The sequence below is a fragment of the Cyprinus carpio genome, chromosome A6 (genome assembly GCF_018340385.1).
Source record: "Cyprinus carpio isolate SPL01 chromosome A6, ASM1834038v1, whole genome shotgun sequence".
NCBI classification, from domain to species: Eukaryota; Metazoa; Chordata; class Actinopteri; order Cypriniformes; family Cyprinidae; genus Cyprinus; species Cyprinus carpio.
Genome location: NC_056577.1, coordinates 13,053,361 through 13,075,632, shown reverse-complemented (window position 1 = coordinate 13,075,632; position 22,272 = coordinate 13,053,361). Strand labels below are relative to the sequence as shown.

Below are 22,272 nucleotides of genomic sequence, written 5' to 3'. Positions count from 1 at the left end.
ATGCATTCATTATAATGCCTTTAGAATACCCTTATAATGTTATATAAAAATGGGCTTCATAGAAAGTGTTACTAATCTTTCTTTTTTTGGGTGGGTGAACTATGTCTTTACTAATTGTTTTTATTAATATGGATTTTTTCAGATTTTTTTATTAATGTGTAAAAATGAAAAATAATAATCAATGAAATTATACTCTAAATGACAGACTAAAACAGCCAGTAGGTGGCAGTAAATGTCTTGATGCAGTGGTCCTTAATGGGAACCCCTCTGCACATTTTGCATTCTTCCTTATTTAACACATCTGTTTCAGATCATCAGCTCATTTGAAGAGCTCCATGAACTGAACTGAGGCTGTGTTTACACTTGGCATTAACATGCAATCACCGTGATCCGATCAAGCAGATCATTAGTCAATCAGGAAACGGTGTGTTTACACTTGGATAACCTGGATAACCGATCGGATCTCTCTTTCCCGTGCAATATTTTTTTACACCGTGTCTACACCAGACATGACAAAATACTATAGAATCTATGGCTGCATTTACACTGCATGTCTTAATGCACAGATCCGATCTTTTGACCATATCCGATTTTTTGGCCCATGTGTTTACATTCAATTTAGACACGACTGGTAGCGATATCTGTTTACATAATTCCCGCCCAAAATGATTGTGTTACGTCTAATGATGTATTAATTGTTGTCTATCACTGATACAAAGAGTGTTGTTGGTATTTGTATTTTTGCTCTTTCTCTCCCTTTCGCTCTCTACCTGTGTGTCTGTGCTTAATAGGCTAATGATGATCAGCTGCGCTCATCCACATCCTGATTGGTGCGTGTTTGTTGGCCTCTAGTACAAAATAGCAGAGAGAGCATGGAGGAAAGGGAGAGACATTGCGGCGTTTTGAGGTTGGCCCGCTCTCCAGGCCCATGAGCGCTTATCGCGCTTGTTTGCTCTTTGTTGGGGTTGATTTGCTTAATGATCAGTTAAGCTTGTGGGTAAGGTAGGGTGGAGGATACACATATGTTTTCTCTTGTTTAATGGTTAGTTAGGGGGTGAGGGCAGTTAAATGTTGTTGTTTTTTTTTTTCTTTAATGTATAGGTAATTTAGTATTTTCCCCTTTTTAGGTAAAAGTATTGTTTTTTTTTAGGATTTTCTTTTTGTTTGAGTTGTTGTTTGTACCTCCTCCAGAGGTAATGTTTCTTTGTTTGTATTTATTGTTATTTTTGTATTAATGTTATCTTTTCTTTGAACCCCTTGATTGAGTTAAAATTAAAAGGCCTCCAAGCTGTTTTCAAACTCAAATCTGTGGTTGGTTGTGATTTTTGGGGCCTGCAGAGCTGGAGATCTTCAAAGTCTCTCCACTATTATTGCACTTCTTGTTTCAACCAAACATGAAGTGTGCCTGTGTGGAAAGTAACTGCGCATGCGTCCTCTACTTGGGTCCTTCACAGAAATTAGTGAGCACCATTTAAAACAATAAACATATAATACACACTGTTGCTTAGTATTAAAATACAGCTTCAGAAGCATGATGTTTTCATTTGTAGGGCCATATGAAATCCATTTTAATTGTTCCCAAGTTCCAAAAACCCTTTTTTTTGTCAAATTACATTACTAAGGCCCAAATTCTGTGCTTTCTATTAAATTTTTTTCTGCATTCCATTTTAATGGTTTAGTCAAAAACACATTTTTTATGAATGAATTCCAAAATTTTGTCCCTGTTTTCTGCATCGCAGAAATCATATGGCCCTATTTTTGCTACAAGAAGCATGTTCAATGCAGACGGTAATAAACACCACAGCAACCACTTGTGCTTCCACGCTGAATGCCCGTCTCATATATAAAAATAATTTTAGGGGGCCCTTGGCTTTTTTAGGAGGTCGCCTACCTTTGCCTAATGGTTAAGTCCGCCTCTGATGATTAGTAGCCTAACTTGCAATGTTTTTATTCACATTAACTTTCAATGCTAAATTCACATCAAATATATACTCGTATTAAAAATAAGTTACGGCATGACACCCATATCTGTTAATTAAGTAAACAGACAGGTTTTTATGCATAGTTAATAGATAACATTATTAGGTAACTTTGACCATTGGCCACTATAGATCAACATAATCTACAAAGGTGAGAATCAACATTTTCATTTCGTGTTTGGGAATGTTTCGAATAAAAACGAAAATTTTTATAAAACATAAGTGCTGCAGTGGCTGCTTTGTGTTTCATGACATCTCCTGAATGTGCAATTTTTTTAAGTTTCCATCTCAATAAAATGCGAGTGCATAAAGCACACAGGCATTAAAACGCTGTCTTTATGGGCAAACGTGTCGCCCTCGCATTGGGAATTCTGCGGAGAATCAGATATGTGTGTTTAGATGCGGGTCGTAGTGCTGCACGATAAATCAAAATGGAATCGAGATCGCGATTCTACAGCTGATTGTCATGCATATCTTTCAGTGAAGCAGTTCTGTGATCAGCAGTAAATCTCCATCCGAAGGCCAGAGGGTGCTCTCAAGCTGAAACTCCAAATATGCCTTGCAGTAGAAACCCAGGAAATGTCTATAGCAGTAGACATATAGATTTAACTGCTTTTATAGAGTAAACGTGACTAATAAACACACGATTATGACAATATATGGTTTATCTGAGTTATTACTATTATAATTTTCATTAAAATAAAGTATATTTATAATGCAATGCCTTTACCACTGCTTAGAATACTATGAAACATGTTGCATGCCTTATTCTGTGTAAGAGGCCACTCAACTGACATTATGAAGTGATTTTGAAGTAAAAATGTTATGGAATGTGGTATTTTCACATGCTTTCAGATGGAGCAGCATTTACTGCACAGAGCCATAGTTCACTGAGAAGCTATGCAAACAGCTGTCATTATCGCGAACAATTTCTTCGATTTCATAATCGCGCAATAAAATCGTCTGTGATTTTTTTTTTGCACAACTTGTCAGTGGACTACATCTCTGCGTAGTAAATGCTGCTCCATCTGAAAGCATGTGATGATGATTTACTGTTGATTACGGAACCGGCTTTACTAACAAAATGCACACGACAATCGCTTTTGATTAATTGTGCAGCCCTAGCAGGTCAGATGTCCAGATATCAGATATGTATCTGATTTAAAAATCACATTTTGAAATGGCTCAGATCGGATGCGATAAAATCAGATCTCCTGTGGATTTTTGTTTGCAAATTCCGATCGGTTAGATGTGGGCAAAAAAAATCAGATTTTTTTCTGCCAGTGTAAACGCAGCCTATTATAATTAGTGATGCTGTCTACACAGGATATGGCACGGCGCTACAAATCCCCGACAGTAAACTGTTGCCTCGTTGTGTTTATGACATACTGACGCAAATTTCAAATAATTTGTAAATAACAACAGAGCATTAATAGAACCTGAATTATCACGCACCTGCAGTTGTCGTGCCGCAACTGCATGAGGCTGTCTACACCGACAACTGCAGGTGTGTGAGAATTCAGGTTCTGTTGTTGCTCTGTTGTTCTGTATCCTTCTGATAGTTCGGGAGAGAGGGGGTGGGGTTTTGCATTACGTCGACTTGAGAATGCAGACATGTTGGCTGGATTGCGTTTACATTACACTGAGATCAGATCACAATGCGTCCTCAACTACCTCTGGACCAGGACACCCTGATCAGATAACATTCCGATCAGAAGCGCGTTTACACTTGTCTTTTCAATGTGTATGTGAACAACATCCGGATTAGGGTTGCCTCACCTTCAGCGAGGCAAAATAAGGGACACACACTCATACCACTCAAATAATCAGTGAGGATCTCATAGCTCAAGAGTAAACCATGACAAAACATGCTCAAGTAGGCTATGCAAACTTGCAACAGAACACCTTAATATTGTTATTTTAAATTTGATTATTCATAATTATTAATTATTATTAGTCTTTTTTGACAGTTCTGCAGCTGTTACCAGATGGGAAGAATTTTTATCATTTTTTTTATTCATTTGCTTAAATTAGGACTACATTATTATGTAATTATTTGTCCCATTTTTGTCTAAATAATTTAGCTTTGTTTTTTTACTTTTTAAAATGCCAAATGACATGATTATTTTTATGTATATATTTATGATTTTATAAATGATAAATTAATAAATAGGGTATAACAAAATATATAATCTATTAATTAATCTGGCTAATCTGGTTAATAATGCCTAAAAATATAATAATTATGTCTACTAAGCTCTGATAATATATGAAATATATATATTATCAGACTCATTGAGGACCAGAAACTCTTTGGTTATCCACATTCTTCAAAGCATCTTTTTTTTGTTCAACAGAAGAACGAAATTATTACAGGTTTGTAACAACTTGTGGGTGTGTAAATGATGACAGAATTTTCATTTTTGGGTGAACTATCCCTTTAAGCTAGACAGTCCACCGTGAACAACCGCTTCTCTGCATCATTAGTTACGAGACAGATCCATTGATAACTTTCCCATTCACCCATCTGGGGGCTGTTTCATAAAAGATGCTAAGAATAGTGGGGATTAAAGTCCAAAACCTGACTTGTAATAGCCTAACAAATCAATTGGGACTAAAGCGGTTTCATAAACTACAATTTAAGTTCATGCAATCTCACTTATTCGATCCAGGTTCAATGAGTCAGGATAATTTGATGTGCACGCTTATTCTTTAGCAGCCCTTAATGTCGGTCATGGATGAAATTGATCCACCATGGCAAACAGTGAATATTTGTGCTGTTCTAATGCATTTGAGACATTGTGTTTTCCTCAGTGATAACTGACACGTCACAGGTATATTTTTTATCTGTAAATGTTAGACAGAGATATAAAAATTTTGCTGTCAGAAGTGGGCGAGGCTTATGCGAGTGAACGAGCGCTGCTGCGCACATGTGCACTAAACATATGAAACTCAGAATAATAGCGCAATAATTCTGAATAAAATATGCATTCTGCTAAAATATTTGTCGTTGTACATTAAATGTGACACATGTAGAATTGTAATTCTACATTCAAGTGTATTTTTATGGTACCAGTAACTGTAAATCAGATGTAAGCTAGCTAATATGTGAGGATAACTACTTGGGGAAAAGATATCAGTCTGTACACTGATTTAAAATAATAATTTCGCTCCCATTATTTAGGCCAAACTAAAACAAGAAACAAATAAATTAAACCTGGCCACAATTTAGCTAAATCATTGAAACTGAAAAGAATGGACGGATTAATAAAATGTCCTCACGTTTAAACTCCAGTTCTCTCATTATAATCACAAAGTACACACAATGTAAAAAAGAGCTTCATTAATTGACAACTTAAGTGATTTTAAAGGGAGCCTTCTTTACCTGCTTTCATACAATTTAAGTAAAAAAAAATTGCAGCCGCATTTAAATGCAGGAGTGTATTCTATTCCTTAAAATATCAGAGTGCAAGATTTTTGCGGCACGCATTAAGCTGAGTGTGACGCACAACATTTATTCTTATTCGTCTACATATTTTTTCTTCATTACAAATCTTTTTTGGTTTTATTTTGTATCATTGCATGTAAAAAAATAATTAACTTTAATGCATATGCAAAATGTGAAACTGCAATCTTATTCGCAGTCTATAGCAATTTATAATTATTTGTACAATAATATCTAACTTAACCTGCTTTGTATCTTTATTATTTAATGTAAAATAGATTTATTAAAACAATCAAAATCAACAAATTGTAGCAGCATCAGCGGTTAGATCATTTTAAAACGTCAAATAGCCTTTAATTTACAGGTTATAACTGCATCTGTCGTGGTTGCAGACTTGTGAAGATTTATTTTTAATGCAGATCCCATACTTTAACCTAAAAGAAATGTGCTCTTTTACTATTCATATTCAAGTGTTTGTAGAAAATTATTGATGCGCATGCATGACAGGGAAGCGCCCTCTCTGTCATTTTATTTTTTCACCCTTTTTTCCTGATAATGAAATAACTTAAAACTGGGGTGCCTTGCATACATGAGAAATATATCTACAGAAAGCTTGAAATGTCTACTTTTAATCAAAACAATTCAAAATGAAAGCAAATACTCCCTGATTTTGCGCATCCTGTGGAGATGAGTCAGCACCGTGAACTGCAGCCGACAAGAAAACATTAGTTTATTAAAAATTAATTAAAATGTCTCCTTTTTCACAATTATTAGGCTACTTCTGCCTGTGCTTTGTGGCAAACTTAATGCATGTGCTTGAGCGGAGAATACATTAGCTAAGGCTCATTATGGATTAGACTGTGTTAATTTAATATAAACGTGCAATTAGTTGAATAATGACTTAAATGAACGACTACTAGTAACTAGAAAAAAATTATGTGGGGGGCAGACCTATTAAATACCCTCTAGACATCTCTGTTAAAGTTTTTAAAGAATTTTATATACGCGTTTGTATAAATTCTGCTTTCAGAACGGTCCGTAATGGAGAGATGCCTTAACATTGATTTTTCCTCTGAAACACAAAAACGAAAATTGAAATAAAATTGATATTTTATGTTCTGAGAATGGTCAACACTTCTCCTTTCTGCAGACATTGTTGCTTCTGGTTTGTGCACAATCACAGAAAGTGATCTACAATCTACAAAATATTGTCTCCCAAAAACTAGGGATGCTCCGATCCGCCTTTTTTGCCTCCGATACCGATTCCGGTACCTAGGGTTCAGTATTGGCTGATACAGATACCGATCCGATACCAGTGAAGTTTTTTTTCCCTGTTTAAATAAATGTAGAATTTATATATCTCTGTGTGTGGAACTGATAATTATTCTTTCACAATCTACTAGATACAGACTTCTTCATTATAAAGAAAAATTAAATAATAAATATGAAAAAAGCCTATGCATATTCATAATCTATGACAAAAATTTATCATAAACTAGGTTAGTGGATAATTCGGCAGCAAAAGTTATTCTTGAAAAATTAGTGCACAATAATTTTAGAAATCCAAACATTAAGTGAAAAAACTAGTTTGTGGAGAAAAAATAAAAGTGTTGCACTAAATATGGTAAAATGTTACACATTGCTATTTGTATTATTATAAAATCCATTAATTAAAAACATTAATGAATGTATTTATATATAAGCATATACTATAAAATTAAAATACATTTATTTTAAATGTATAGCATATATATATATATATATATATATATATATATTTTTTTTTTAATAAGGCAACATATGATAGATATGATAGGACAAAACAAACACAGTGCAGCACGAAGCGTTTACAATGTGCGCATCCGGTGTGCTGAATGATGTGCTTGAAGCAACATGTGACAAAGCACAAAGAGAAGAAACACATATGTGCAACAGTTATTGAGCCTTTCTTTTAACGGTTTTAAATTTCAGTTACTGTTTATGTTAAAAACAATTTATAGTCTTTTCTACTCCCGTGTTTTGTTCTCACAGACACCCGGTAGCAAGTAGCAAAACAACATTAAACTCCGGCAATAAGTTAAAGTCCTTTTTTGTAAATTCATAATTTTGCACGTCTCTCTTTGTTAACACACCTGATTCAGATAATCAGCTCGTTAGAAGTGAGCTCCACGCATAAACTGTGTTCCCATTGACATGCCTACTCCCTGAGCAGGGGAAATCTGTTGAAGTTTACCTCACTTCGGATCATTCATTCACGGATTTGCGCTGCGCAATGGCTTTACACATGAACAAGTGTGACATCAAATACCTCTGTAAATACAATTTAAATTCACGTCTCGCACACTTCAATGCACTTTGAATGGAACATATGTTCACTTCAGAATCATGGCGGAATATACTGTGATGTCCACTTCGCAGGGCACTTGCGTTCGAATAGAACAAACGTCTGAAGCAATAAGAGAAACGTACAAAATGTGTAGAGCAGGGGGACGCAAGGACTGGAATTGAGAACCGCTGCATTAAGCTTTGGCTTCAGAAGTAACACAGAATAATTTCGCACAATCAAAAAAAAAATGTAAAAAAAAAATCTCGGATTTGGATCGGCTTTCTCTGATGAAAAAATCTCGGATTTGGATCGGCTTTCTCTGAAAAATGGCAGTATCGGAGCCGGTACCCGATTTGAATATCGGATCGGCGCATCCCTACCAAAAACTCGGGTCTTTTTTGTCACGTCCGTAACTCACGTGTATTTCCCAAATCTTACATAAAACACATTCATAGACAGATACTTTTCTGATGTCTGGACTCTGTTTGGGATTTAGAAAAACAAAGAGATGGTTCAATATATTGGTAATGAATACATTCTGTGAGAATTTATATTTCAGGTTTTGAATGCGAATGTCACTTCAGTAACTCTGAAATTGCCCAATACTGAAACTAAAAGTAATTAGGCCAACATGATGTCTCAGGACAGTTTCTTATTATTGCAATATATTTTTACATTTGTATTGCCAAAACGACTGCAGCGTTGCTGCATACAATTAAAAAAAAATAGTACAAAGCAGCATAGGTTATACATTAAGAACAAAGGTTTTTGTCTCTTTGGCATATTCGCCAGTTTCTTTGTCTCTCTCTCATAAGCGCCTCATCTCTCCTGAGATAAAACAAAAACATATGATATTGTATGTAATACTCTTTAGGCCTCAGCAGTTGCAAAAATTGCAAAAGCCAAGCCCAACGAGGCATGAAAACACTTTGCCTAAACCTGCTCTGCAAGTTTGGAACCCTCATCAGACACTGTCCATATGAAAGAGCAAGAGATTCACACCTTTATTTTTCAACCCCCACAAGCTATACAGAACTACCCCCAACCCCCTCCAGCTGGACTGAATTCAGTTGCTATCTTAAAAAAAAAATTAAAAAAAATGATGGTGTAACATAAACCAGCGAACTGCAGAACACATTTGTATTAATCATTTTATATATTATTTTATTACATATAAATAAATAAATAAAAACACCACAACCCGGGATTTGAATAAAATCAACTAACTTGATAAACAAAACACCCAGGTTCACAGTCCACAAGTTTTGATTTTACAAAATCAGTTTGAGGCGAATGCAACTTATTTATCATGAGCCCAACATTTAGCAAGGCAGGAAAACATTCAGTCTACCTGAAGGAAGACGTATTACATTGTAAGTTAATGCTGTTAAATTGAGAAAGAAAAAAAATGCACTGAAAAAAACAAACAAAAACCTAGTGTTGGCTATTCTTAAAATTGGACCTCATTATATTGAAGTATCAATCCAAACACCAGAAGCAACCTACACTCTCTTTTAATGTTCTTTCATTGAAAAGTATGCATTTTTATTTATTCACAGGCTATATGGTTGAAATAATGTTTTAGTTCAAAATTTTAAGTGTTATTGTTTAAAAAATGCTTTATTGACTGACCTTTCATAGACCTTCAGTTTTGTTTTTTTTTAATACTAGATTTAACTTGAATCTCAATACTATTAAACTGACTTTAAAATCTCAAGGAGTTTATAAGTTGAAACGGGTGAAAATGTCACAGTGCATGTTAAATAGCTCAAATGAACTTTTATCTTGTATAGTAACCGAAGACCTTGATTGCATGTTAGCATGAAACTAACAATATAATTTGATTGTTTTTAAAATGAACAATTCCTGTACAAAATGGGACAGCAACCATTATTTATCAAAATTTTTAAATTTTTCACAGATGAGCGCCAGAGCGCACAAAGTAAATGTGCATGCACAATTTTTAGGGGGGACAAAGATTTTTTATTCCTTAAAGTAATTTTCAGATGCAATGGAAAAAAAACAGGATAAACATGAAACTTGTAAATAGTTAACCCTCTGCAGTCGGCTAACGCGGATACGCGTTTTGAGGCAAATTCTCATGATAAGACAGAAAAGAACTTAATTTACACTTTCAGTTTTGATCTTACTGATAAAAGCAATACAACAATCGAATCTGTAAAGGGTCTACTTTTATTTCTATACATACACGATAACAACAAAACTTTGTGCATTTATAAAATAAAGAAAACAAACAGAGAGCGCTGTCTGCAGCCTTGGTCTGCAGTGATCTTCATTCAGAAACACGTCATTAAAATGAACTGTAACTCAGTGAATACTCAACACAGAGATATAAGAGATATATCTATAGAAAGCTTGACGTGTCTTTTAAACTAAGCAAGTGCTACCAAAAACAAATATTCTGTGATAAAGTAATCCATATGAAAACAACGCGATGTCCGTCTTTCACGTCTACCTTATTGTCAGTATCACTGACAATAAATGTGCTATGTGGTAATTGTGTTCTTTTTTTCTATAAATTATTACTAGTATCAGTGACCATCACGATAATGTTAATAATGCTGTTTATCTGCGTAAACAGCATGCTTACTTTTTTTATTTCAGATAAATAATAACCTATTGCAAAGCGAGCCAATGCAAATAAGCAGCCCACTCAGGAACCCGGAACACAGCTAAGACCAAGCGAGGCACACACTCCCATCTCTTCAAAGTCTCTTCAAAAAAGTATGTCCTTCAGAGCACATAAACAATATACATTTTGGAAGTGCCAGGTATGTGATGTTCATTTATATATTTCAACATGACACATGAGTCTGCATTTATTTGCTCCAAAATACAGAAAGTTGCATTTGCTAAAGCAGTAATATTTTTACTATTTAAAATAACTGCTTTCTATTTGAATATATTTAAAAATGTAATTTATTCCTGTGATCAAAACTAAATTTTCAGCATCATTACTCCAGTCTTACTCCAAGTGTAACAATATACAGTATACCATTTAAAAGCTGGGAGTCAGTATATATATATATGTTTATATTTAAGAATGATAATATATAGTGATATATATATATATATATATATATATATATATATTTATTTAGCACACAACGATGATAAATAGTGATGATAAATACAATAATCATGTTAGAAACGATGCTGTTCTTTCAATTAATAATAATAAAAAATCTATTCAAAATTAATAATAATAATAATAATAAATGTTTTTGAGTGGATGATTTCTGAAAGATTGTGTGACTGGAGTAATGATGCTAAAAATTCAGCTTTGAAAGTCAGCTTTGATTGTTCCTAATAAACTGTTTAACTGCACTTGCAAGTGAATCTCAAGTTATTTTGGGGGATAATTAAATATATTCTAAATAAACTACAAACCTAAAAATATATACATTTATTTTGTCCTCACATTCTTTCTTGTAACTCTTCCCTCTCGGTCACATACCTGACTAAACGGCTCATTATGCAGCTCATTATGTGGGTCTTTGTCTTCTCAGGTGTGAATCACACAAATATTCATGATAGTTGACGCCTACTCGCATATGCCCTTTTGAAACAAAAGTGTCTTAGAAATTTTAAATTAATCTATTGTTTTCTCTGAGTGAGTAAACAAGATGATTTTCACATGATTTTGAAGCAAAAATTCTAGGCTACAAGCTTCAGTCTTGTGAACAAATGTTCTGTATGTGTTTTATGACCTTATTTCAGTGACTTCAAAATTTTCGTTTTTACTAACCACGCATAAACGTTGTTTTCTCAAAAACACAATCATGTACATACATGCTATTTACATATTATTGTAGCCCAGTTTGTACTGATTACAGTGTTATTAGACTTTAGCCATGTATCTATTTATAAGCAACTGAAAAAAGCACAAAATCAGGGGATGTCAAAACTTCTCCAGGCCCCCAAAACCCCCTAGACCTCAGAGGGTTAACAACATAGCCTAGATTAACCCACAGTAACAAAATTTAACCGATGAATTTGTTAACCCACAGTAACAAATTTTAACAGAATGAATTGCCTATTTTCGTTTGCTGCATGTTTTTTAAAAACACGCTTAAAATAAATAAATTTTTTGAGAGGAAAAAAAATACGTCATGTATAAGCCTTATGGCACAGTGAACGGCTGCACTTTTTCCAATGAATATGTGTGAGTGAGGCACCAGCGCGATCAAACAGCTGAAACAGAAAGTAATATGTTTTTTTTTCCAATGAATATGTGTGCGTGAGGAAAAATCATGAATAATAGCAGAGTTAATAAGAATTATTTCTATATGCTGGACCCTTCTCATTTCGCTCTGCATATGGATATGCATTTTTTTCCAAGAACGAACTGAAATGGAAACATTTACCTTTTAATCCGTGTGTGTGTGTGTGTGTGTGTGTGTGTGTGTGTGTGTGTGTGTGTGTGTGTGTATATATATATATATATATATATATATATATATATATATATATATATATATATATATATGCATGCACACACATACACACAAAGGCTCTTACTGCATGCTATTGTTATTAAACAGTCATTATTATATATATATATATATATATATATATATATATATATATATATATATATATATATATATATATATATATATATAAAATGACTGTTTAATAACAATAGCATGCAGTAAGAGCCTTTGTGTAAAGGTCTTTCTTTTAATTTTTGATGTGCATACTGTAGCCTAAGACTATCCCATGTTTTGAAATTAAGTGTTTTCAAATATTTTTATTAGAGCACATATTCATATCGTTATATTATCTACATCATACACAAGAGTATAATGTATATCCACATAGAAATATGTGCAGTTAGGACCTACTGTCTTCTTTTTTGTTTTTAGAACATACAACAAATGGTAAAAGAAGAACAGAATCAACAGATAGACATACAGAGTACAGAAAAAAAACAAAAAAAAAACAAACCTAAATAATCCCTCTTCCCCACCCTACCCAGCCTTATCCTTGCGTCTAAATACTACTATATTATAGTTAAAGGGAAACATTAATTTCCACTGCCAGGTGTGAGATAGTGAATGAGAGGTGACCACACTTTTTCAAAGTGTGGGAGTTTATCCATAAGAATATAATTTATTCTCTCTAAGTAGAGAGTGTTAGTAAGATCACTAAGCCATATCTTTGTGGAGGGTGTTTATTTTTCCAATGCATGAGAAGTAGCTTCTTTGCGGTGATGAGACTATAGGACAGGAAGCATTGTTGGTAGTTGTTTAACCTTTTAATATCATCTGAAATTCCTAAAATAAAAATGTGTGGATTAGGCTCCAATTGTATTTTGAGTATCCTAGAAATTAAACTGAAGATATTAAACCAAAAGATCTTAACCTTGGGACACAGGTCGAAGCTGTGAAGCAACGTGTCTTCTGCAACAAGACATCTGTCACATAGAGGGGATATCTCAGGGTATATTTTGTGTAACCTCTCCTTAGAATAGTGAAGACGATGTAGAATCTTAAAGTGAATTAGGCAGTGCCTAGCATTATTAGAACATCGATGAGTATGTTCCAAACTCTTTTCCCATAGAGGGTCTGGGATCACAGTGTCCATTTCTTCCTCCCATTTTGTTTTTATGGAAGTGGAGATCACTGGACTAATAGACTGCAAAGTGTCATAAATATAAGATATCGATTTTTCTGAGTAAGACATGGGTCGGAGGCATCGATCAAGACAAGAGCCTGAGAAGGTCTCAAAATTTTGCAAATATTTTCTTACATAGTTTCTAATTTGCAAGTATCTAAAGAAACTACTACCCGGTATATTATATTTACTCTGTAATTGTGCAAAGGATGCAAAAATGCCATTAATATATAACTCTCCTATTGTATGGATGCCTCTGTTCATCCAGAGATTAAAAGTATTATCAAGAATGGATGGAGGAAACGTAGGGTTTCCAGTGATAGGTAATGCATAAGATATGGGTTTCAACTTAAAGTGTGATTTGGTTTGTTTCCAAATACGCACTGTACTATGGATCATCACATTGCTATTGTACAAAGACTTCTCAATAGTGTAAGGTGCCAGAAGGATGGCACCTATAGAGTTAGGCTGGCATGCCTCTTGTTCTAATTCGAGCCAGTTTGGTGGGGTAGCAGTGTTATCCAGCCAGTACGCCATAATCTTGATATGTGAGGCCCAGTAATATGATAAAAAATTCGGGAGTGCCAAGCCTCCTTCTATTTTAGATTTGCAGAGGTGTTTCTTGCCTATTCTGTGGGTTTTGTAGTCCCATAAGAAAGGGAGCACAATCGAGTCAATTTTTTTAAAGAAAGATTTGGGGAGAAACACTGGAATGTTCTGAAATAAATATAGTAATTGGGGCAAGAAAATCATTTTGATAGCATTCACTCTGCAAAGTAATGATATTGGCAAGGTCTTCCAGAACTGTATGTTTGATTGTAATTTAGATAGCAGTGATGGGAAATTCTCCTTAAATTAGAGTGGCATTTTGTAATCTGAATTCCTAAGTACGTGAATTTTTCTGAAGATACACTAAAAGGGAGGTTCTGTAGCCAGGCAATATTCTGCACCTGCATGGGCATTAGCTCGCTTTTATTCCAATTTATCCTGTAACCAGAAAAGGTCCCAAATGAATTTATTTTATCGAGTATCTGTGAGATTGTTACTTGAGGTTGAGAGATAAATAATAAAACATCATCGGCATATAATGAGATTTTGTTTATAGATTTTTGTGTTTTATAACCATGAATTAGAGGGTCTGAGCGGATACTCACAGCAAGGGGTTCGATTGCTAAAGCAAAAATTAAGGGGGAAAGAGGGCACCCTTGTCTCGTTCCTCTATGCAGTCTGAAACGGGGGGACAATATTTGATTAGTCAGTATCTGTGCACAGGGGTTGTTGTAAAGGAGCTTTACCATTGATATGAATTTTTCTCCAAAATTAAATCTCTTTAAAATTTCAAATAGATACGGCCACTCGACTTGGTCGAATGCCTTCTCAGCATCGAGTGAAAGGATGGCTAATTCTTCTTGTGGTCTATTAGTAGCATACATGATATTAGATAAATGTCTAAGATTGAAAAAAGAATTTCTACCTGGTATAAAACCAGTTTGGTCTGGATGTACTAATTTATCTAAGAGGGGGCTCAATCTATTGGCCAAAATTTTAGAAAATAATTTCCCATCTTGGTTTAATAAAGATATAGGTCGAAAGGGCCAACCTCTTCTGGGTCCTTACCCTTTTTATGTATCACTGTAATAACCGCTTCTGTTAAAGTAGGAGGTAGGACACCATCCATGTGGGCTTGAGTGAACACCCTGTGTACAGTCGTGGCCAAAAGTTTTGAGAATTACATAAATATTGGAAATTGGAAAAGTTGCTGCTTAAGTTTTTATAATAGCAATTTGCATATACTCCAGAATGTTATGAAGAGTGATCAGATGAATTGCATAGTCCTTCTTTGCCATGAAAATTAACTTAATCCCCAAAAAAAACCTTTCCACTGCATTTCATTGCTGTCATTAAAGGACCTGCTGAGATCATTTCAGTAATCATCTTGTTAACTCAGGTGAGAATGTTGACGAGCACAAGGCTGGAGATCATTATGTCAGGCTGATTGGGTTAGAATGGCAGACTTGACATGTTAAAAGGAGGGTGATGCTTGAAATCATTGTTCTTCCATTGTTAACCATGGTGACCTGCAAAGAAACGCGTGCAGCCTTCATTGCGTTGCATAAAAATGGCTTCACAGGCAAGGATATTGTAGCTACTAAGATTGCACCTAAATCAATAATTTATAGGTTCATCAAGAACTTCAAGGAAAGAGGTTCAATTCTTGTCAAGAAGGCTTCAGGGCGTCCAAGAAAGTCCAGCAAGCGCCAGGATCGTCTCCTAAAGAGGATTCAGCCGCGGGATCGGAGTGCCACCAGTGCAGAGCTTGCTCAGGAATGGCAGCAGGCAGGTGTGAGCGCATCTGCACGCACAGTGAGGCGAAGACTTTTGGAAGATGGCCTGGTGTCAAGAAGGGCAGCAAAGAAGCCACTTCTCTCCAAAAAAAACATCAGGGACAGATTGATCTTCTGCAGAAAGTATAGTGAATGGACTGCTGAGGATCGGGGCAAAGTCATATTCTCCGATGAAGCCCCTTTCCGATTGTTTGGGGCATCTGGAAAAAGGCTTGTCCGGAGAAGAAAAGGTGAGCGCTACCATCAGTCCTGTGTCATGCAAACAGTAAAGCATCCTGACACCATTCATGTGTGGGGTTGCTTCTCATCCAAGGGAGTGGGCTCACTCACAATTCTGCCCAAAAACACAGCCATGAATAAAGAATGGTACCAAAACACCATCCAACAGCAACTTTTTCCAACAATCCAACAACAGTTTGGTGAAGAACAATGCATTTTCCAGCACGATGGAGCACTGTGCCATAAGGCAAAAGTGATAACTAAGTGGCTCGGGGACCAGAATGTTGAAATTTTGGGTCCATGGCCTGGAAACTCCCCAGATCTTAATCCCATTGAGAACTTGTGGTCAATCCTCAAGAGGCGGGGTGGACAAACAAAAACCCACTAATTCTGACAAACTCCAAGAAGTTATTATGAAAGAATGGGTTGCTATCAGTCAGGATTTGGCCCAGAAGTTGATTGAGAGCATGCCCAGTCGAATTGCAGAGGTCCTGAAAAGGAAGGACCAAGACTGCAAATACTGACTCTTTGCATAAATGTCATGTAATTGTCGATAAAAGCCTTTGAAACGTATGAAGTGCTTGTAATTATATTTCAGTACATCACAGAAACAACTGAAACAAAGATCTAAAAGCAGTTTAGCAGCAAACTTTTTGAAAACTAATATTTATGTAATTCTCAAAACTTTTGGCCACGACTGTAGATATGGGCACAGGGTTACATTAAATTTTTTATACAGCTCACCTGGAAGGCCATCAGGGTCTGGAGCTTTATTACTTTTGAGTGAAGTAATCGCCTTTTTAACTTCTTCAACAGAAATTTCAGTTCAGCTGAGCTGCCTCATTTTCATCTAGTTGGGGGAAATTGCACTTATTTAAGAAATCTTGCATAGCTGTATAGTCTGTATTACTTTTGGAAGTGTACAAATTTTTGTAGAATTGGAGAAATCGATCATTGATGTCCTTGGGTTTAATCAGAATCTCACCTTTATCAGATTTAATTTTATGTATCATGCAATCATTTTCCTGTTTTCTGAGTTGCCGGGCTAAGAGTCTATGTGGCTTGTCATTAAACTCAAAATGTTTTTGTTTTGTATATAAAAATGCCTTACTAATCTTTGCCAAGAGTATCTTGTTATATTCATATTTTAAGGCAGATATCTTTTTGTGCAAGTCACTGGAGGGAGTTTTGGCATTCTCTTTATCCAGGAGGTTAATTTGGTTGTCTAGTTCGAGTAATCTAGCTTTGTTCGTTTTCCTTCTAGATGCTTCAAATGAAATTACAGAGCCCTCTAATAAATGCTTTGAATGCCTCCCATAGTGTAGAACAGAAGGGGTGGTTTCTGAATTATCATTAGTATCAAAATAAAGGGATATCTGAGATTTTAGATAATCACAGAACTCTTTTTCGGATAATAAAAGAGGGTTTAGCCTCCAGTTCGTCTGTGGCTTCACAATGTTTTGAATATTCAGAGTACACGTAAGGGGACTGTGATCTGAGATCAAAATGTTGTGATATTTCGGATTTACAGCATAAGGTGTTAGTTTTGCATCTATAAGAAAATAATCTATCCTGCTGTAAGAGTTATGTGTTGCAGAATAAAAGGAGTAATCTCTGCTAGTCGGGTTGGCTATTCTCCAAATGTCAGACAGATTAGTATTGTTGATAAATGTATTAAGAAAGACACTTGAATTACTCTTCTCTGCTCTGCGAGTGGAAGATCTGTCTAAATACGGATCTAATACGCAATTGAAGTCTCCTGCAATAATCAAGTTCGTCTGGGATAAATCTGGTATAAGAGACATTGCCTTCTGAAAAAATGATGGATTGTCTATATTTGGAGCGTATATGTTCATCAAGGTTAGAGGTGTAGAATATATTTCCCCAGTTACAATCAGAAATCAACCTTCCTTATCAGATATTGTATCTTTGTGAATGAAGGGAACACCTTTCCTTATCATAATTGCTGTACCTCTTGCTTTAAAATTAAATGATGAGTGGTAAACATTATTAATCCATTTACACCTTAACCTGATATGAGAGTCTTTTTTCAAGTGGGTTTCCTGTAAAAATATTAGATCTGGTGCCAAAGATTTAAGATGGGCAAAGATTTTACCTCTTTTAATTGGGTTGTTAAGTCCACGCACATTCCAGCTAGCTAAGGTTACACCCCTCCTTCCTTCTCTTGTATTCAGATCATTTTGTATAGGCATATCAGAAAAAAATAGAGTAAATAGCTGTTCCAATTAGTACACTTTCAAATTGTGATTTTATAGTAGTTAGACGGCTAAGTCCCACCCCCCCCTTCCCCATCCTATAAACACTTTTAAACCCTCTAGAACAAACTGAGAAAACAAAGAATAAGAACATTTCTAGCCAGTACTAAACAAACGTATGGCACGAAAGTACTTCGGGAAGTGTTAAAAAAAAAAGGTTAATGAGAGAAAATAAATAAGAAAAGAAATTAGTCTAACCAAAATACTATTACTTCCCTGAGCTGTTACTTTTAACCCTTGTTAACCTTAGTAACTAGAGCTTCTCAGATAGCTCGTCAGATTAATTTAAATAAAACAAAAACATTTATGCTGTAAGGTATAAAACGATGTGTGGCCTAACGCACAGTCTCACCATATTTCGATGGATTGAACCCGTATGTTAGTATAACTGCTCTGTCCATTTAGCTGGGCCACCTGATGTGTCACTTCCTCTGTCAATATCTATTGTGGCTGTCCAAAATTTTTCTCAGCGTAATCTTGAGCTTCCTTTGGGTCGGTGAACGACATTTTCACTCCTCCGTGTGTCACCATCAGCCTGGCAGGATAAATCAGTCCATATCTGACGTCTGATCTTCCTCGTAACATTTCTCTAACTTTAGTGAACGCCGCTCTCTGTTTGACCACAGAAGGAGGGAAATCTGGAAATATGTGTATTTTCCGCCCTTGGTATTCCCGCTTATTCTTTTCTATTGCCCTGCGTAGTATTTCCTCACGGACGTGGTAGTAGTGAAGTCTTAAGAAGAAGGGTTGTGGGGGTCCTCTGGTTTCGGTTTCTGGCGGTTTATCCTGTGTACGCGATATATCAGTGGTTGCTCCGGCAGAGACAGCGTTTCGGATAGGAGTTGTGAGATGAACTCTCTGGGCCGAGGCCCCTCTTTTCCCTGCGGTATTCCTATAATCCTAATATTATTCCGTCTGGATCGCGCCTCGAGGTCCTCACATTTTTCATCCAGATGTTTAACTTTAGTTGTCAGATGATCCACTGTAGATTACAGTGTGGAGAGGATGTCGGAGTGGGAAGAAGCGCTTTCTACCAGTTCTTTTAGTGCGGTCTCGTGTACTGCTGATATGCCTCTCAGCTCAGAGATAGATTTCTGGACGTTTTCATTAAGTGATGAAATCTTGCCCCTGATGGTAGCAGAAACTTCTGTGATGCGGTTTTCTATGGTGGCACAAACGTCTGATCTGATCCGGTTCACATCTGCGCTTAGAGCAGCGATGGCCGCGAGCACAGTCTATTTAGACGGTTCCTCCACAGTGTTGTCATCAGCCTCCGGGGGCCTCTGAGCAAGGCACGCTCGAGGTCTCTAGTAGTGTTGTCAAAAATATCGATATTTCGATAAATATCGATACTGAAATATCTGAACGGTACCAATACTAATTTCCCGAAGTATCGATACTAGCCGCGCTTTCACTTTCACTTCTCTCCAAAGGTGCGTTGACAACCACCACACGCGCACTAGCACTCGTCTCATTCGCTCTTGTTTGCGTGTGTGGAGTGGTGTTGTCAAAAATATCGATAACGCCCTCGCGACCGGCTTTTGGTTGATAAGGAACACAGCAGGAGTGCTATCTGGAAAGAGATGCTACAGAACAGTGCTTACAAAAGGCGCTAACACCACTAATATAGTAAAGCACCTGAGAGACCGACACCCGGATCTGTATAAAGAATTTCTCGAGGTTGGTATTATTATTATACATTACTGACACTCTATCCTCCAATTTGTTACTGTTAAGAGCTTTGACACAATCTGTATTGTTAAAAGCACTATGTAAATAAAGGTGACTTGACGACTTCATGTCGATCCAGTGAGCACTGTTTTCGCGTGTGATGCACGCACGTTTGCGCTTAAATCTGTTCATCAAATAACGTTAATGTATTAACCAGCTTTTATGACCGATGAGCAATGCATCTGTTACAGTATATTTTAATCTTTGATAACAGTAAGTATTAGGTAGTAAAAATATAACGGATCATGTTAGCTCTGGTCCTATGAAAAAATATTAACAAATAGAACTTTGGATTTTAATTAGTACATGTATTAGTGAATGTTAGTTTAAATCAACTTTTAACTTTGATTAACAAATGTTTTGTAAGTATTTTTCATTGCTTATTCATGTTAACAAATATCTATTACCATTAACCTAAGTTCTTAGATTAGTTCATTCATTTCATTTTAAAAGTGTGGTCTATGAGACTCGACCTGCAACCAAAAACAACACAATCACAACCTACACTACCAGCTGTGTCAATCTCACTCACCTCTGTAGAGAAAATCTGCATAAAACTGCAGCAACAGATTCCATTTAATTATTTTGTTTACTAATTTGATACTTGATGCATAAGATTGCACTTGATTTTGTTTTTGCTTGAAGTTTAAGTATCTTTTGTCGACATTGTGATTTGATTTTACTTGGAAATACAAAAGATTGCACTTTTTTTTTTACTTGCACTTTATTGGTTTTTGAATGTATGCAATCTGAGAGGCTTTTGAACAAGTGCATTACCTCAGGACATTTTTGTTAATGTAAAATATATATGTTCTTGACTTGTTATATTTAGTTTTAAATAAAAAAAATAACCCCTTAATATTGTGGCAGTTTTTTTTTCTCCGTGGTATCGAAAATGGTATCGAATATCAATATTTTTCAAGGTATCGTATCGAAGTTAGAAATTCTAGTATCGTGACAACACTAGTCTCTAGGCCTGTCTCAGGTGCATCGCTTTTCTTGACTTTCGGTTTAACCCCTTGTCGAAACCGAGCAGAATATTTTGTTCCGGTGATTACCGCGACGTTTATGTTCTTCACGAAGTGGGTAACAATCGATGATTTTGCGTTTTTGCTCAGTTTTTGAACGGATTTTTGACGAGCTATCTGGAGGTGCGTCTTAGCCTTCCATTGCTCGCTCCCCCCCCCCCCATGTTTTGAAATTAACTCACTGTAAATGTAAGTATGTTACAATGTTATATTATAATGTTACTGTTGTTTTACTTTGTCGTTTCATCTCCATTTACAAACCAAAATTTTACAATTACACTCAGATTGCAACCCGTGCCTTTGCGCCACCTGGCGGTAGTTTTGCGAATAACTTTAACACACGACTGACTTGCAGTTAACGCCACGGCCCTGCGGCAGCGGTACATGTGGCGATATTACCCATTTTGGTTGTCCTCCTACTGTAGCAGCATGTTAAAATGGTTTCAAATATCTTAAAACAAAGTCATTAAATCTTGGGCACAATACATTAAATACAGTCGGCTGTAGCCTATATTTTTATTTATTTGATTTAAGTTGCATTTTTTGTATACTTTCATTTTTGGACTGATAATGTCAAATAATTTTATGTGAGAGAGTCAGTGCCGTAATATGAATGTGTTCCTACTGGTCAGTGTTAGAGGAGCTCAGCTTAGCCTGACAGTTAGCCTGCTCCGGACCAGGTTAGTCTGCCAGCATAAGTTCCCAGAGTGACTGAGTTTGAGCTATGGTAATTTTGCTTTATGAAACCAAATCAAGTGAAAAAAAAGTCAGACTGACTGAAATAAACCTGGCTTATTTGGTAAACTTGTTTTATGAAACATCCCCCTGGAGAGCCTTGTGTTCAAAGGGCGGACGTGAGCTCTAGATGTTTTAAACCGCGAGGTTTAGTGCATGCTGCGGTCGAGTGAAAGGGATTTAATGGCGCACATTCTGGTGCCAGTTGCATAAACTGTTTAGATTAGTCTTAAAAATTAGACATCTTATTGTTTTTCTTCAAGACTGGACATAACTTTTTTAATTCAGTTATGAAAAGGTAGATTGGTCTTATTTGTATTGGAAAAGTAAGACTGATTACCCCTTGGCAACTGCTAGTTCGTCAAACTAGTGCTTAAGACACAGTCTTAACATTGTGGCTAAGTTTATGCAACTGGTGTAATTGCAGCCTGAGGCCAAACACTTGAAGATTTTAAGGCCAATTTGCATCCCCGAATGATATGGGTCAAATTACCTAGTGTGCGCGTTCAGAAGACAATAAGCCTAAAAATCAGTTGAAACTGTCTTCA

General features: G+C 35.9%; 1 protein-coding gene across 4 annotated transcripts in view; it reads right to left on the bottom strand.

Moving 5' to 3' along the window:
- si:dkey-237i9.1 (SEC14-like protein 1) overlaps positions 1 to 22,272 on the bottom strand; it is a 131,144-nt gene that overhangs the window by 10,766 nt on the left and 98,106 nt on the right. The window lies entirely within an intron of this gene.